The following is a 13,742-nucleotide window of genomic DNA, read 5'->3' on the forward strand; positions in this document are numbered from 1 at the left end:
TTGTGTTGCATTTGCACCAAACATAACACTTTGTATTCAGAACATTAAGTTAATTTCTTTGCCACATTTTTTGCAGTTTTACTTTAGTGCCTTATTGCAAAAATGCATGTTTTGGAATATTTGTATTATGCACAGGCTTTGTTCTTTTCACTCCTTTTACTCTAGGTTAGTATTGTGGAGTAACTGCAATGCTGTTGACCCATCCTCAGTTTTCTCCTATCACAGCCATTAAACTCTGCAACTGTTTTAAAGTCACCATTGGCCTCATGGTGAAATCCCTGAGCGCTTTCCATTAAGGTGTATTGTGTGTGGGCGAGAGACACAAAATCTGAATTGAATACATTTTAAATTCAGACTGTAACACAACACAAAGTCAAGGGGTGTGAATACTTTCTGAAGGCACTGTATATTATTAATTTGAAAGTTAAAAAAAATCATGTCCAATCATAGATTGGCCCTTTAACCTCCAATCCCTCTATATTTCTCCCTTCTCCCTCCAGTATCCACCTCCTGGCATACAGAGGAGGATATTTCCCGGGCCCCAGCCATCGACCGCTCCATCCTGCCCACAGCACCCCGTTCAGCCTGGGAGCCAAACGTTGGCCGCTCTTGTATTCCTCGCGGTCCCCCTTACACCGCCTTCCTGGGCAACCTGCCCTACGACGTGACTGAGGACTCCATCATGGACTTCTTCAGGGGCGTGGGGGTAAGTGCATTTCAAATTTAGCACATGTTTGGCCCTACCCAAAGCATAACATTTAAGCCTAAATCAGTTAATTCCTTTGTGGGTCCTCTGTAGCTCAGTTGGTAGGGCATTGCACTTGTAATGCCAGGATAGTGGGTTCGATTCCCAGGTCCACCCGTATGTAATATGTATGCAGGCATGACTGTAAGTCTCTTTGGATAAAAGCATCTGCTGAATGGCATACATTATTATAAGCCCTCGAAATGAAATCTGGACCTTGAAGGCAGTTCCACTGCTTTTTTTTTTCTTTCATTCTATCCCTCTAATCAGGGACTGATTTAGACCTGGGACACCAGGTGGGTGCAATTAATTATCAGGCAGAACAGAAAAGCAACAGTAGTCCGGACCTCGTAGAGTAAGATTTAAATACCCCTGTTATAAAGTATTTGCCAACTTGCTGCTAGTATTTGTTCATTTAAACCCAGACATACTATATCTTTGTTTGACTCTGTCTGTCTGTCTGTCTGTCTGTCTGTCTGTCTGTGTGTCTGTAGATCAGTGCAGTACATCTTCCTAGAGAACCCAGTAACCAAGACCGCTCAAAGGGGTTTGGCTATGCTGAGTTTGATGATGTGGAATCTCTCCTGAGTGCCTTGAGTCTAAACAAAGAGGTTAGTCCAATATACAAAGTGAGCTTCAAGGAAAATAGTCCATAGGTTTAGCCACTAGCTGGTGAAACGGCAGTCAATAGGTTTGGCCACTAGATGGCACATGTCATCCATTACTTTTTTAATGTTGTTTGCTCTTCCTCCTCTTCCTCCATGCAGAACTTCGGAAACAGAAGGATCCTTGTGGACATTGCAGATTGGTCTTGTTGGATTTGACATTTTGAACATTGAGATAATAAAGACATGATAGATCAGACGCATAGTATATTAAGGAGTGAGATCTGTAGAAAGAGAGTGGCTGTGGAATGTGCTGTGTGGACGGGAGGAGCTCAACGGATTGCTATTGGGGAGACGGATGGACATCTGTGGACTAGAAGGAGGAGGGGTTGAGGTCAGGAGGTGAGGTCAGATCCCCTGAAGGTAAAGGTTACTAAAGGTTTACTACCCTTTTCCTGTGGAACCATAAAATTTAAGGATTGGAGAGAAGGAGGAGTGTCTTAAGGGGGATGTATATAACTGTGATGGTGAGAAATGTTGGTCTGTCTGACCCTTTGAGCAGAATTACATTTGGTTAAAGCTTCTCTAGAGTCCGTGAGTTATTTACTCTGAAAGATAAGAACCTAACAGTCGAAGGACAAAGGTGTGAATCTTATGTTTGTGTAGCTACAGTACAAAAGCTGAAGAACATACATACGCACATCTAGGTACTTTTTTGCAGGTGATGGAGTTATAGGCGAACTCATGAAAAAGGAAAACGCCACACGATGCTGTTCATGCTCCCAGGTGATTTTGTTGCAACGTTTCGACCCTTCATCCCTTAGGTCTTCATCCCTTAGGTCTTCATCCCTTAGGTCTTCATCCCTGAGGTCTTATCCCAAGATGGCTTAGCAGTCCGACGTCCTTTGTCCTCGTCTTGGTGTATATATTTACACCTTTCTTCACATATCTTTTATATATTTTATTCTCCAAAAACACTCTCCTGCAACCGGCCTCACCAATTTAAAAAAAAAAGTTATTATTTACCTCAAATCTGAAATCCACAATAGAAGCTAGCCAGTTTACTGGCTAACGTTAGTATTCAGCTAACCACGGTTTGTGGTCATCAGCTATCCTTTAGCTCGAAAATCTATCGCCAGTTTTGTACATCGCGACTCAGACCAGAACATACCGGACCTATTTTTCTTTCCATATCCCCGGATTTCAACCCCAAGCTCTGGACATTTACACCTGGATCTCGCAGCTAGCTAGCTGCTATCCGTGTGACTATTGGCTTACATCGATCCCGGAGCAAACATCAATTATTCCGGAGCTAGCCAGCTGAAGAGTTCCATCAGCCACTCCTGGGCTACAATCACCTATCCGGACCCGTTTTACTGCCGATGCGGAGCTCCACTGGACCTTCACGACTGGACTACCGACGTTATCTGCCCGAGGGAGTTATCCAACTGGTCCCATTACCTGAACGCCCATCTAGCTAATCGTTAGCTGTCTTATCGGCTGCTATCTGAATAGGTCTATCGGACAATTTTTCTTGGGTCACTATAACTATATATCTATTTTGCCAATTGGATTGATCCCCTCTACCACACGGAACCCCACTAATCTACCAACGGAAACGCACGAGGTGGCTAAAAACAGACCTCCATCCTATGCTAGCTTGTTACCGATGGCACAGCTAGCTGTCTGAATCGCCGTGACCCCAACCAACCTCACTACTCACTGGACCCTTATGATCACTCGGCTAAGCATGCCTCTCCTTAATGTCAATATGCCTTGTCCATTGCTGTTCTGGTTAGTGTTTATTGGCTTATTTCACTGTAGAGCCTCTAGTTCTGCTCACTATACCTTATCCAACCTATTAGTTCCAACACCCACACATGCGATGACATCACCTGGTTTCAATGATGTTTCTCGAGACAATATCTCTCTCATCATCACTCAATACCTAGGTTTACCTCCACCCTATTCACATCCTACCATACCTTTCTCTGTACATTATACTTTGAAACTATTTTATCGCCCCTAGAAACCTCCTTTTACTCTCTGTTCCAGACGTTCTAGATGACCAATTCTCATAGCTTTTAGCCATACCCTTATCCTACTCCTCCTCTGTTCCTCTGGTGATGTAGAGGTGAATCCAGGCCCTGCAGTGCCTAGCTCCACTCCTATTCCCCAGGCGCTCTCTTTTGATAACTTCTGTAACCGTAATAGCCTTGGTTTCATGCATGTTAACATTAGAAGCCTCCTCCCTAAGTTTGTTTTATTCACTGCTTTAGCACACTCTGCCAACCCGGATGTTCTAGCCGTGTCTGAATCCAGGCTTAGGGAGACCACCAAAAATTCTGAAATTTTCATCCCTAACTACAACATTTTCAGACAAGATAGAACGGCCAAAGGGGGTGGTGTTGCAATCTACTGCAAAGAGAGCCTGCAGAGTTCTGTCCTACTATCCAGGTCTGTACCCAAACAATTTGAACTTCTACTTTTAAAAATACACCTCTCTAAAAATAAGTCTCCCACCGTTGCCGCCTGCTATAGACCACCCTCTGCCTCAAGCTGTGCTCTGGACACCATATGTGAACTGATTGCCCCCCCCCCCCCCCCCCATCTATCTTCAGAGCTCGTGCTACTAGGCGACCTAAACTGGAACATGCTTAACACCCCAGCTATCCTACAATCTAAGCTTGATGCACTCAATCTCACAAAAATGATCAATGAACCTACCAGGTACCACTACAAAGCCGTAAACACGGGCACCCTCATAGATATCATCCTAACCAACTTGCCCTCTAAATACACCTCTGCTGTTTCCAACCAAGATCTCAGCGATCACTTCCTCATTGCCTGCATCTGTAATGGGTCAGTGGTCAAACGACCTCCACTCATCACTGTCAAACGCTCCCTGAAACACTTCAGCGAGCAGGCCTTTCTAATTGACCTGGTTGGGTATCCTGGAAGGATATTGATCTCATCCCGTCAGTAGAGGATGCCTGGTTATTTTTTAAGAATGCCTTCCTCACCATCTTAAAAAAGCATGCCCCATTCAAGAAATTTAGAACCAGGAACAGATATGGCCCTTGGTTCTCTCCAGAGCTGACTGCCCTTAACCAACACAAAAACATCCTATGGCGTTCTGCATTAGCATCGAACAGCCCCCGTGATATGCCACTTTTCAGGGAAGCTAGAAACCAATATACACAGGCAGTTAGAAAAGCCAGGGCTAGCTTTTTCAAGCAGAAATTTGCTTCCTGCAACACAAACTCAAAAAAGTTCTGGGACACTGTAAAGTCCATGGAGAATAAGAACACCTCCTCCCAGCTGCCCTCTGCACTGAGAATAGGAAACGCTGTCACCACTATAATCACTATAATTGAGAATTTCAATAAGCATTTTTCTACGGCTGGCCATGCTTTCCACCTGGCTACCCCTACCCCGGTCAACAGCACTGCACCCCCCGCAGCAACTCGCCCAAGCCTTCCCCATTTCTCCTTCTCCCAAATTCAGTCAGCTGATGTTCTGAAAGAGCTGCAAAATCTGGACCCCTACAGATCAGCCGGGCTAGACAATCTGGACCCTTTCTTTTGTTGCCACCCTTATTACTAGCCTGTTCAACCTGTCTTTCGTGTCGTCTGAGATTCCCAAAGATTGGAAAGCAGCTGTGGTCATCCCCCTCTTCAAAGGGGGGGACACTCTTGACCCAAACTGCTACAGACCTATATCTATCCTACTCTGCCTTTCTAAGGTCTTCGAAAGCCAAGTCAACAAACAGATTACCGACCATTTCGAATCCCACCGCTATGCAATCTGGTTTCAGAGCTGGTCATGGGTGCACCTCAGCCACGCTCAAGGTCCCAAACGATATCTTAACCGCCATCGATAAGAAACAATACTGTGCAGCCATATTCATTGACCTTGCCAAGGCTTTTGACTCTGTCAATCACCACATCCACATCCTCATCGGCAGACTCGACAGCCTTGGTTTCTTAAATGATTGCCTCGCCTGGTTCACCAACTACTTCTCTGATAGAGTTCAGTGTGTCAAATCGGAGGGTCTGTTGTCCGGGCCTCTGGCAGTCTCTATGGGGGTGCCACAAGGTTCAATTCTTGGACCGACTCTCTTTTCTGTATACATCAATGATGTCGCTCTTGCTGCTGGTGAGTCTCTGATCCACCTCTACGCAGACGACACCATTCTGTATACTTTGGGCCCTTCTTTGGACACTGTGTTAACAACCCTCCAGGCGAGCTTCAATACCATACAACTCTCCTTCCGTGGCCTCCAAGTGCTCTTAAATACAAGTAAAACTAAATACATGCTCTTCAACCGATCGCTGCCTGCACCTGCCCCACTTTCCAAAATCACTACTCTGGACGGCTCTGACTTAGAATATGTGGACAACTACAAACTACAAATACCTAGGTGTCTGGTTAGAATGTTAACTCTCCTTCCAGACTCACATCATCATCTCCAATCCAAAGTTAAATCTAGAATTGGCTTCCTATTTCGCAACAAAGCATCCTTCGCTCATGCTGCCAAACATACCCTTGTAAAACTGACCATCCTACCAATCCTCGACTTCGGCGATGTCATTTACAAAAATAGCCTCCAATACCCTACTCAATGAATTGGATGCAGTCTATCACAGTGCCATCCATTTTGTCACCAAAGCCCCATATACTACCCACTACTGCAACCTGTACGCTCTCGTTGGCTGGCCCTCGCTTCATACTCGTTGCCAAACCCACTGGCTCCAGGTCATCTACAAGACCCTGGTAGGTAAAGTCCCCCCTTATCTCAGCTCGCTGGTCACCATAGCAGCACCCACCTGTAGCACGCGCTCCAGCAGGTATATCTCTCTGGTCACCCCCAAAACCAATTCTTCCTTTGGCCGCCTCTCCTTCCAGTTCTCTGCTGCCAATGACTGGAACGAACTACAAAAATCTCTGAAACTGGAAACACTTATCTCCCTCTCTAGCTTTAAGCACCAGATTACTGAGCAGCTCACATATTACTGCACCTGTACATAGCCTATCTATAATTTAGCCCAAACAACTACCTCTTTCCCTACTGTATTTATTTATTTATTTTGCTCCTTTACACCCCATTATTTCTATCTCTACTTTGCACATTCTTCCACTGCAAATCAACCATTCCAGTGTTTTACTTGCTATATTGTATTTACTTCGCCACCATGGCCTTTTTTTGCCTTTACCACCCTTATCTTACCTCATTTGCTCACATCGTATATAGACTTATTTTTCTACTGTATTATTGACTGTATGTTTGTTTTACTCCATGTGTAACTCTGTGTTGTTGTATGTGTCGAACTGCTTTGCTTTATGTTGGCCAGGTCGCAATTGTAAATGAGAACTTGTTCTCAATTTGCCTACCTGTTTAAATAAAGGTGAAATAAATAAAATAAAAAATCAGGAATGCATGTCCTAGGTTGGGGTGGAAGGACCTACAGTTGAAGTTGGAAGCTTACATACACCTTAGCCAAATATATTTAAACTCAGTTTTTCACAATTCCTGACATTTAATCCAAGTAAAAATTTCCTGTTTTAGGTCAGTTAGGATCACCACTTTATTTTAAGAATGTGAAATGTCAGAATAATAGTAGAGAGGGATTTATTTAAGCATTTATTTCATTCATCACATTCCCAGTGGGTCAGAAGTTTACATACACTCAATTAGTATTTGGTAGCATTGCCTTTAAATTGTTTAACTTGGTTTAAACATTTCGGGTAGCCTTACCACAATACGTTGGGTGAATTTTGGCCCATTCCTGGTGTAACTGAGTCAGGTTTGTAGGCCTCCTTGCTCTCACACGTGTTTTCAGTTCTGCCCACACATTTTTTATGGGATTGAGGTCAGGGCTTTGTGATGGCCACTCCAATACCTTGACTTTGTTGTCCTTAAGCCATTTTGCCACAACTTTGGAAGTATGCTTGGGGTCATTGTCCATTTGGAAGACCCATTTGCGACCAAGCTTTAACTTCCTGACTGATGTCTTGAGATGTTGCTTCAATATATCCACGTAATTGTCCCTCCTCATGATGCCATATATTTTGTGAAGTGCACCAGTCCCCCCTGCAGCAAAGCACCCCCACAACATGATGCTGCCACCCACGTGCTTCATGGTTGGGATGGTGTTCTTCGGCTTGCGAGCATCCCCCTTTTTCCTCCAAACATAACGATGGTCATTATGGCTAAACAGTTCTATTTTTGTTTCATCAGACCAGAGGACATTTCTCCAAAAACTACGATCTTTGTCCACATGTGCAGTTGCAAACCGTAGTCTGGCTTTTTTATGGCAGTTTTGGAGCAGTGGCTTCTTCCTTGCTGAGCGGCCTTTCAGGTTATGACGATATAGGACTCGTTTTACTGTGGATATAGATACTTTTGTACCTGTTTCCTCCAGCATTTTCACAAGGTCCTTTGCTGTTGTTCTGGGATTGATTTGCACTTTTTGCACCAAAGTAGGTTCATCTCTAGGAGACAGAACGCCTCTCCTTTCTGAGCGGTATGACGGCTGCATGGTCCCATGGTGTTTATACTTGCGTACTATTGTTTGTACAGATGAACGTGGTATCTTCAGGCGTTTGGATATTCCTCCCAAGGATGAACCACACTTGTGGAGGTCTACAATTTGTTTTCTGAGGTCTTGACTGATTTCTTTTGATTTTCCCATGATGTCAAGCAAAGAGGAACTGAGTTTGAAGGCAGGCCTTGAAATACATCCACAGGTACACCTCCAATTGACTCAAATGATGCCAATAAGCCTATCAGAAGCTTCTAAAACCATGACATAATTTTCTGGAATTTTCCAAGCTGTTTAAAGGCACAATCTTCTGACCCTCTGGAATTGTGATACAGTGAAATAATCTGTAAACAATTGTTGGATAAATTACTTGTCTTGCACATAGTAGATGTCCTAACCGAGTTGCCAGAACTATAGTTTGTTAACAAGAAATTTGTGGAGTGGTTGAAAAAACAAGTTTTAATGACCACAACCTAAGTGTATGTAAACTTCCGACTTCAACCGTATTTCTGAGGTTGGTGAATGTATTCCATGCCCTGCTAATTTCAATTCCATCCAACTTTTTTAATAAAATAAATGGCCTGCTCTCCAACTTTATTTGGAATGGAAATACCTCAAGATTCAAATGGACTGTTTTACACTTGCTACATTCCCGACAGAATGCACACAGAAATGTCACATCTCTGTTGGAGATGCAAAGAGCACAACGGAACCCTATTACATGTGCTGGTCATGTGACTAACATCTTTTGGGGATAATGTCTGAGCTAGCATTTCATTGTGTCTAGGAATTTACATCCATCCATCTCCACGATTTACAGTGCCTTGCGAAATTATTCGGCCCCCTTGAACTTTGCGACCTTTTGCCACATTTCAGGCTTCAAACATAAAGATATAAAACTGTATTTTTTTGTGAAGAATCAACAACAAGTGGGACACAATCATGAAGTGGAACGACATTTATTGGATATTTCAAACTTTTTTAACAAATCAAAAACTGAAAAATTGGGCGTGCAAAATTATTCAGCCCCCTTAAGTTAATACTTTGTAGCGCCACCTTTTGCTGCGATTACAGCTGTAAGTCGCTTGGGGTATGTCTCTATCAGTTTTGCACATCGAGAGACTGACATTTTTTCCCATTCCTCCTTGCAAAACAGCTCGAGCTCAGTGAGGTTGGATGGAGAGCATTTGTGAACAGCAGTTTTCAGTTCTTTCCACAGATTCTCGATTGGATTCAGGTCTGGACTTTGACTTGGCCATTCTAACACCTGGATATGTTTATTTTTGAACCATTCCATTGTAGATTTTGCTTTATGTTTTGGATCATTGTCTTGTTGGAAGACAAATCTCCGTCCCAGTCTCAGGTCTTTTGCAGACTCCATCAGGTTTTCTTCCAGAATGGTCCTGTATTTGGCTCCATCCATCTTCCCATCAATTTTAACCATCTTCTCTGTCCCTGCTGAAGAAAAGCAGGCCCAAACCATGATGCTGCCACCACCATGTTTGACAGTGGGGATGGTGTGTTCAGCTGTGTTGCTTTTACGCCAAACATAACGTTTTGCATTGTTGCCAAAAAGTTAAATTTTGGTTTCATCTGACCAGCGCACCTTCTTCCACATGTTTGGTGTGTCTCCCAGGTGGCTTGTGGCAAACTTTAAACAACACTTTTTATGGACATCTTTAAGAAATGGCTTTCTTCTTGCCACTCTTCCATAAAGGCCAGATTTGTGCAATATACGACTGACTGATTGTTGTCCTATGGACAGAGTCTCCCACCTCAGCTGTAGATCTCTGCAGTTCATCCAGAGTGATCATGGGCCTCTTGGCTGCATCTCTGATCAGTCTTCTTGTATGAGCTGAAAGTTTAGAGGGACGGCCAGGTCTTGGTAGATTTGCAGTGGTCTGACACTCCTTCCATTTCAATATTATCGCTTGCACAGTGCTCCTTGGGATGTTTAAAGCTTGGGAAATCTTTTTGTATCCAAATCCGGCTAAAAACTTCTTCACAACAGTATCTCGGACCTGCCTGGTGTGTTCCTTGTTCTTCATGATGCTCTCTGCGCTTTTAACGGACCTCTGAGACTATCACAGTGCAGGTGCATTTATACGGAGACTTGATTACACACAGGTGGATTGTATTTATCATCATTAGTCATTTAGGTCAACATTGGATCATTCAGAGATCCTCACTGAACTTCTGGAGAGAGTTTGCTGCACTGAAAGTAAAGGGGCTGAATAATTTTGCACGCCCAATTTTTCAGTTTTTGATTTGTTAAAAAAGTTTGAAATATCCAATAAATGTCGTTCCACTTCATGATTGTGTCCCACTTGTTGCTGATTCTTCACAAAAAAATACAGTTTTATATCTTTATGTTTGAAGCCTGAAATGTGGCAAAAGGTCGCAAAGTTCAAGGGGGCCGAATACTTTCGCAAGGCACTGTATGTCTGTTGGGAAATGTAAATATTGGTGATCGATGTTAGAGTAATTTTTTAAATCTAGGTCTAATTGCTGCAAAACAATGTATACTCATCGATTGGAAAGCCTCATGCTCACCGTCAATACCAAACTGGAGGGTTGACAATCTAGTAACCTCCCTTTAGATTCTGTATATTATAAAGTTAAACAAAAACTGAAAATATTTGACAAACTTTGGAAAATATATGATGATCACATTCGAGTTTTGTATAGTGGGTGTTGTGTTTTTGTTATGTTGTTTGTGAAGTCTTGTAGTATGACTAATATTGTATTTTTGCCGCTTCCCTCGGGTAGTTTTGACTGTCGCGCCGGTGGTGGTGGTGGGGGTCGCAGGGCATTTGGCACTGGTTACAGGCGTGATGAGGGAGGACAGGATAGCTACCGGCAAGATGGCTACCGACAGGATAGCTACTGACAGGATGACACCAGGGTAGTGGGGATCGCTATGGTGACCGTGGTGGTGACCAATACGAAAGATGGGAGGAAAGCCGTTGTGACCGAGGTGAGAAAGGTTTAAATAAAATTGTCATTCTTAATGTGCACTGGCCCAGTCACACAGTACCAGGGTGTACATTAAAACCTCTCCTTTTTTTGTCCTCTATGGTCATACCCAGGTGCTGTGGAAAGGCCTAAGTTGATACTGAAACCCCGTAGCCTACCTAAAGAGGTGGAGCAGAGCAGCGCCCTGTCTGCCCCCTCGGACAGGGCTGCCTCCATCTTCGGTGGGGCCAAGCCAGTGGACACGGCTGCCAAGGAGAGAGAGGTGGAGGAGAGGCTAAAGAGGGAACAAGAAAAACTGCAGCGAGAGCTAGAAGACAGAATCACAGACCACAATCCCAGAGAGAAGTATGTTACGAAAGGGAAGAAGATCATAGGCTAACATGAGGAAATGGAGTATGTTTGTAGAATAAACTTCAATTATACTGTGTTATGTTATCTTTGACTCATTGATCCTGACCATCCCTCAGGCACCCCAGCTGGCGCAGTGAGGACCAACCTGCAGGACGCTCTCAGACTGGCAGTGAGTCTTCCCAAACCAGGCAGCCGTGGCCAATCCTGCAGAGGTGAGCAATTTACTGGTTATGATGGGTAATTGAGTCAGGGACGATATCAGTACTCTATTCACTTAGACACCTTCAGACGGTAATGTTGTGGTTCAAGCAGGCTCCTTTCCCAGGGTTGGTATAAAAGCAGGACACTCATTTCCTGTTGGACATTTGTTGACATGGGACAACAGTCATATATTGTTTTTCTTTTATTCTTCCTCTCCGATTCCCAGCCTCCAAGCGCAGGGAGAGCGAGCGCTCGGTGGACAGTGGGCGTGAAGAGGAGCCCTCCTCCCCTGTGGCCGAGCCCTCCCAGACAAGACAGTCCGCCTCGCTCCACCTCCCAAGGAGAACGCCTGGGCCAAGAGGACCACGCCCGTTGGGGGCTCCAGTGAGGGCGAGGCCCAGCCACCGTCTCCCCCGCAATGACACACCCCCACAGCTCACCAGGTTAGAGGTCAACCCGTAGATTAATTCTATGGTACACCTCACCCTACAATCCACAGTCCCCTAACACCTAGAACAGGAATGCCCAACCCTATTTGTTTGTTATTCTAGCAATCCACCTAACTGAAGGTAGTTTTATTGCACCTAACTGAAGGTAGTTTTATTGCCCCTAACTGAAGGTAGTTTTATTGCACCTAACTGAAGGTAGTTTTATTGCACCTAACTGAAGGTAGTTTTATTGCACCTAACTGAAGGTAGTTTTATTGCACCTAACTGAAGGTAGTTTTATTGCACCTAACTGAAGGTAGTTTTATTGCACCTAACTGAAGGTAGTTTTATTGCACCTAACTGAAGGTAGTTTTATTGCACCTAACTGAAGGTAGTTTTATTGCACCTAACTGAAGGTAGTTTTATTGCACCTAACTGAAGGTAGTTTTATTGACATCTGTCCTTTTTGTATTTTCTTGCTCCTCTAGCTTACCTGATGATGAAGTGCCTCAGGCAGATAAAGAAGGTAAGCATTGATTGCTGACAAACTGAATGTAACTGCTATATTCAGGTTTGAGGGATTTTCAAACGTTTCAATTGAAAAACTGATCTACTCCCCCCCCCCCCCCCCCCCCCCAATGCTCTTCAGAGGTCGATCGCAGCGAATAGATACAGTATGCAGCCTTGACATAATGGACGCAGACCCACATGACAATATGGAGGACAATGCATAGGGAGGGTGAATGAAAGAAGTGAAGAAGATGGAAGATGCAAAGAATGAGGTCTGCCCAGCAACCTGGCTGGAGCAGCTCTACAGCTCCCTTCCTGCTAACCTGCTTAAAGAGAAACCCAACCCACTGCCAGCTGGATGCACCTTCAAGATTGGACCTAAACATAGAGAAATACTAGTCTGGGTACCAGTCTTTTTAGCTAACATTCCACTTCTTGTCACTCCTGACAATTTGCCAAATCTTTGGCAAGGAGTGGTATGTAATATATCAAAACAGAGACAGCGACCAGGCTAGAGAAATGCTGGACGGGTTTTTAATAAGGTTGAATTTGTCATTATAAATTAAATGTAAAAGGTGGGGTTGAGAGATGTGTAGCTACATGCGTCTTCACCACCCGCCAGTCTAGATGCTGGACTATGTAGGTTCTCTGAGCTCTAAACCTGGTTATACTAATGCTGGAGGGTCTACCTCAGAGGGACAGACTGGAGTTTTAAATCAAAGAAAAGACAGGAAAGTCCCCTGTTTTAAGGGGCTTTTGCTGACATACATTAACAAAAAAAATGTACTGTGGGGGATGCGATGTTTGTGTTTCTCTGATCATCATCTGTAGCCGTCATTAACTGGATCTTTTCAGCCACCGTCCCAATATACCGCCAATGGCTTCCTCTCCAGAAAGGAAACGCTTCCTTCCTTACGCCTCATCCGGACCTGCCTGAAAATCTCCTGGCAACCATGTCATGAAAGAAATTGTGTGAACTGTCCTAAACGTATTGGAGGCATGATCTTCACTCACTCTTATCCATGGGCTATGTGTTGAATGGAATTGAATGCAGAGGGTGTTTTTAACATTGTATGTACTGTATGTAACACCACTATCCCAAGTGAAGAAGCACATCTCATTGGATGTTTGTTTCTCTATGTAACGTGCATGACTGTGGAAACAGACTCATGTGGTTCTTTAAGCCATGGGAATGTTGAGATGGATTTAATCAACTCCATGTGGGTAGGTCACAGAGTGGGAGAGATTTACCAAAGTGGATGTAAGGAATGTATTTTATGGTATACCACTACTAAATTATGCAGTTGTGATTTTCTGAATCTAACCCCTCACTTCAGAGCTTGAAGCATTATTCACCCATTTTTTCAGTTTCTTCTGTTGA

At 43.9% G+C, this 13,742-nt stretch overlaps 1 pseudogene; it reads left to right on the plus strand.

Moving 5' to 3' along the window:
• The window catches only part of LOC139417612 (eukaryotic translation initiation factor 4B-like), a 32,133-nt pseudogene extending 18,644 nt beyond the window's left edge, over positions 1-13,489 (plus strand).
• The last annotated feature ends 253 nt before the right edge of the window (positions 13,490-13,742 follow it).

Source organism: Oncorhynchus clarkii, chromosome 9 (assembly GCF_045791955.1).
Source record: "Oncorhynchus clarkii lewisi isolate Uvic-CL-2024 chromosome 9, UVic_Ocla_1.0, whole genome shotgun sequence".
NCBI lineage: Eukaryota > Metazoa > Chordata > Actinopteri > Salmoniformes > Salmonidae > Oncorhynchus > Oncorhynchus clarkii.